Here is a 5,103-nt window from a genome sequence, read left to right as displayed (position 1 = left end):
GCTGAACTGCTGGGGATCAAAGTTTAACTCTTTCTTAAGGACCTTCTGGAACTTAAGAAGGTCCCATAAACATGGCTCATTGCTGGACTCCCACTTAATTGTCCACTGTTTGAGTTCTGACCCGGCAGCTTAAAAACTCACACCAGGTGTGTGTATGCATTCCTAACTCCCAAGAGGAGAATGGAGAAGGGATCGCGGCATGGCCATCCCCCGGGGAGTGATTTTTCACTTTCTGTCTCTTCATCTCTCTCTGTCTCTCCAGCAAGTGCACGCACCTTACAGCAAAAATCTATAATTTTTTTAAAAGACTCAAACCTATGGGATCCAGCTGGTTGCATTGTGGCTAGAATGCTGGACTCCCACATAGACAACCATGGTTCAAGCCTTGAACCCAGCAGCTTGAAAACTCAAACCAGGCAGATCTGCATGTGTGCCCAAATCCCAAGATGAGAATGGAAGAGAAGGGATTTCAGTGTGGCCATCCCCCCAACCCTGGGGAACTAATTTCTCACTTCCCTCTCTCTGTCTCTGGCAAGTGCACACTCCCTATGTCAAAAAAAAACATTTAAGGGGGAGGGAGCCAAGAAATTATAAAAAGTTACAAGAGCTTCAAAAGAATAAAATAAGGAAGATATCCAAGATGGCAGCATTTTAATATTGATTATTTCCCTTATTTGAAATCCAGCAAATCCCTTTTTTTGCTAGGCCTTCTTCTAATAAACCGAGCAGTAAGAGTTGTGATCACTTTGAGAAATTGAAAGCCAGGACGTTAGCTGGAAGAAAAAAAAATTACTCTTTGCTCTCCCACGTTAAAGTAAAAAAAGGACTCACCTTGTCTAAGGTCTAGTTCTTAGACTGAATCATCCATTTGTAATGGAGTCCTCAACCCAAGAGTTTATTCCTCTCATAAAAAAAAGAAAAATCCCAAATAAATTAATATGCATCCAAGCCACGGGCAGTGTGCTATTTAGAATCACCCAGGAATAATCACGCAGGATACATCTCCTCCGACATTTAATCCCCGCAGTCATATCGCCGGCTCTTCGTGCACCACTGACCAACACATAAACTTCTCCAAACCTCGACTCAGTAAGTCAAGAGTGGCTTTTGTTTCAGATCTTCCTTCAGAGCTGGCAAGTTTGGACACATGAAAAATCAGGAGCACCCTGACAATCCCACTGCGGCTGAATCCCTCCAGCTCTCCCTTCTGAAAAAAGAGTCCCTCCACCAGCGTCGCTGAAACACCGTCATCCAGAGGAGAATTCAGGCAGCCTCCTGCATCAGCCACGGGTTCCCATATCCACCGCCTTGGAACCCACTGGTGCCCTCAGCACTGAGCACGTTCACTAAGGCTCCATTTGTGACAAACACCTGTCAGCTTCTCTTAGCCATCAACTCTCATTGTCACGTTTTTTTTTTTTTTTACTGTTTTCTTTCTTTATTATTTTTTAGAGAGATTTTTGCTATAGGGCGCATGTGCTCACCAGAGAGACAGAGACAGAAAGTGAGAAATCACCACCCAGGGGGGACAGCCACGCCCCAATCCCTTCTCCTCCATTCTCCTCTCGGGATCTTGGGTGCGCACGCACGTGTGCCCGGTGTGTTTAAGCCACCAGGTGTGGGATTTGAACAGCGGTCGACTACATGGGAGACCAGCGACATAGTCATTACACCATCTGCTGGTCCCCATTTCTTGTTTCTTACATATATGTGTATATATATGTGTGTGTTTATATATATATATATACACACACATCTCCCTCCCCTCATTTCTCACCCTGTCATTCCCCACCCTCCTCCCACACTGTCTCTGGTGCCCACAGTTGCTTTCCATTCCATTTTTTCCCCCTCATTTTACTGATTCACAAAATATCTTAATTAATCTAATGACTTTCAAGAGCAAGTTCAACTGATATAAGCATGTCTGTGAACACATGTCCGACTTGTGGCAGGAAACTCTGTGAGTAGAATGAATATACTATAAAGTAGCATCTAGCTGGGCTATCTAGCTTACTGTGGTTTAATAGGTATATTTTAAATAGGTATATTTTAATATACTATTAATTTCAAGAAAGGCAGTTTTAGCTTTAATAAATCAAAATTTTAAAATGTTAAGAGAACTTTGCTTAAGACTTAAAGCCAGAAAGCAGGTTAGGATTCTGTTCAAATAGTAGGTACATGAACCTATTGACAGCTGAAGAGAAGACAAAAATCCTTTTAACTATTTTCTAATTATAAGCTCTGGCCCCATCACCAGCTCTCTCCCTCCTCCCACAGCCAGTTCATTTCTGATTATCTACCAAGATTCACCTTTTATTCTCCGCCAGCTACTTGACCTGCCCTACCCCACCAATCCTAAATTGTTGACCAACCTTCCCCCAATAAACTCCCCTCTCTACTCACTTCTCTCGCTTTAGGCAAAATGGGTAGGCAAACTTCCTGGGGAATCTTTTGTCTATAATCTCTTGAAAGAGAAGCTAGAAACTGAAATTTCTCTAAAGTGAATTCATAGCTCATTCCTCTGTTACTAGATAAAAGCAAAGGAGGAAAGATACAATTCCCATCAGTTCCTGGGAAATTGAAATCAAATTTGTATTTTTAATATAGGCTTCTAGCATATGATAAAATTATTTAGCCAAAGAGTTACTAGGTTTAATATATAAAGAGCTCATTGTAAAAACTAATCATTTCCAGAGCCAGCAGGTACATGATGGTTAAGGCAATGGATTCCCACATGGCTGATCGCAGTTTGAGTCCCAGATTTGGCAGCTTGAAAGTCACTCCAGACATATGTGTGTACATGCCAACAATCCCAAGAGAAGAATGGAGGAGAAGGGATTGCAGTGTGGCCATCCACACCCCCAGGGGATGATTTCTCACTTTCCCACTCTCTGGCTTTCTTCAGAAGTACACGCACCTTCTAGCAAAAACTTAAAAAACAACAACAACAAAAAAGTCAATCACTTCCAATAGGAAAATGTAAACATTTTATGAATGAAGGAAAATGTAAGCATTATATGAATGAACAGCATAAAACTGTTTGAGGAGACCTAACTAAAAGAGCTGGCTAAACACAACCATCAGACCGAACTTATGTGGGGGCAGAAATACCTGTTTGTTATATAAGTCACTGCAATTGAGGGTTTGTTTGTTACTGCAGCACAATCTAACCTGCTCTGACTAAGACACCAAGGCCCTAGTGGAAGCAAAGAAACCCTCACAACATAAACCTACAAACACGTTTCGAAAGAGAGACGTTTAAAGGAGGCGGTTTGGTGGCACACACAGGGCGGAGAGAGCTGCAGCCCCAGCAGGTGTTCATCAAGACTGCAGCGGGCATGGCATGTGGCCTCACCACAGCGCCCTGCAAGGAGAGAGGTATGAGAACAGGACGCCAACAGGAATTGTTGGGAGATATTTGTCATTGATGTGCTCATAGAGCAAGAGTGGTTTGCCTTCCGGAAAGAAAAAGAAATTTCTAAACAGCAAAGAAAAAGAGGGGGGTGGGGTAGGGACAGGACACTTGAGGGAATGATCCAATCGAGTTTCCTAAATGAAAGAATAAAGAAAATGAAGAGTAGAAAATTATGAGAGAACTCATAACCAACTACTTCCAGACCTGAAGCAAGTCTTCGAATCGAATGGACCTATGGAATGGGCTGGACGGCAATTGAGAAGGGGCCACCTAAATACAGCATCAAGAAATCTCAAAAGAGCAAAAAAAAGATCAACTCAAACACAAGGTCGTGCTCCAAACGACTTAGAGAGAGAACTGAAAACTGAAGCCGTTCAAAGCACAGCTGCCGTTGGGAAGGCTGGGTCAGGGCTTCCCTTCATTATCGATCTGTTGTCCACGTGGTGTTTCTACCTTGTGTGCATTACCCCAAAATAGTTTTTAAGAAGTTTTTGCCTTAGGCCTTGTGCACTCTCTGGAGAGAGACAGAGACAGTGAAAAAAAAAAAAAGTGAAAAATCACCTCCTGAGGGGTTGACCAGCCGCAAACCCTTCTCCTCCATTCTCCTCCTGGGATCTAGGATATGAATGCTCACATGCCCAGCATGAGTTTCAAGCTCCCGGGTCCACAACCTGAACTGTGGTCAGCCACATGGAAGTCCACCAATGGAACTGCTATGCCATCTACTGACCCCACGTCAACGTATTTTTATTTTAATCTGAAAACAAAAGAAGTAAAGCTGCTGACTACCATATTTGTAACCAAACCCACAGCTGAGAATTAAGACTAAGAGGGCAAAGCACCCTCGCCTGGTAGAACTGCCATCTGCAGAAGCGAATTGCATCAATGAGCTTCAGAATACGCACTTCCCCAGCTCCATGTGTTTGACCTAGGGCTCCCAGGGTCTTTTTTTTTTCAGGTCGTCGGGAGGGCAAGGATAGAAATGTGTACTTGCGTGAGACAGGACAACTCCACTCAGAGTCCAGAAAGAGACCATTTAATCACCCGTGACGTCACTGCCTTATTTTCCCCTCCGTTAACAACGATCATTGATGAGTTCCGTTTACTGGACGTACACTCTGCCACATTTCAAGGGAGAAAAGGATTCAAAGTTATTTGGAAAACAAATATAAAATTCATCCAAGTGGGGATCTAAAAGAAGGCAAATCATGGTACAAATAGAGAACCCAATGGGCCAAACCTCACAGGGGGTGTCTCACCTGGGCTTGAGCCTAAGACACGGCATCCCAGATCTTCACCAGAAGGAAAGTGAGAAACGGCAGCTGAGTCGAAGAGGAGGCCCAGAAAGTGGCCAAATTCTCCCCTTGTGGAAGAAAGCCAACCCCTTTCTTACAAAGGAGGTCAACTTTAAAATCAACTTTGAATCAACCTAGCAACTCCGAATCAGCTTTAAAAACAATGTACCAAGGGCCTTACAGACGGGGCACTGAGAAACATGACTATACCATCCGCCAGCAGCTGCTCAGCAAACAGGCAGAGTAGTCCCTGTGACTGGGTTATTTATCACCCACGCCTACCCCATCCCAGCCCACTCACAAAACCAATGTTTTTGTTTTGTTTTGTTTTGTTTTTGGAGAGGTTTTTGCTATAGGGCACGTGCGCTTACCGGAAAGAGAGAGAAAGAAAGG

The sequence above is a fragment of the Tupaia chinensis genome, unplaced genomic scaffold (assembly GCF_000334495.1).
Source record: "Tupaia chinensis unplaced genomic scaffold, TupChi_1.0 Scaffold000283_2, whole genome shotgun sequence".
Lineage (NCBI taxonomy): Eukaryota > Metazoa > Chordata > Mammalia > Scandentia > Tupaiidae > Tupaia > Tupaia belangeri.
The sequence above is the reverse complement of the archived record's forward strand: the minus strand, read 5'-3'. Positions refer to the sequence as shown.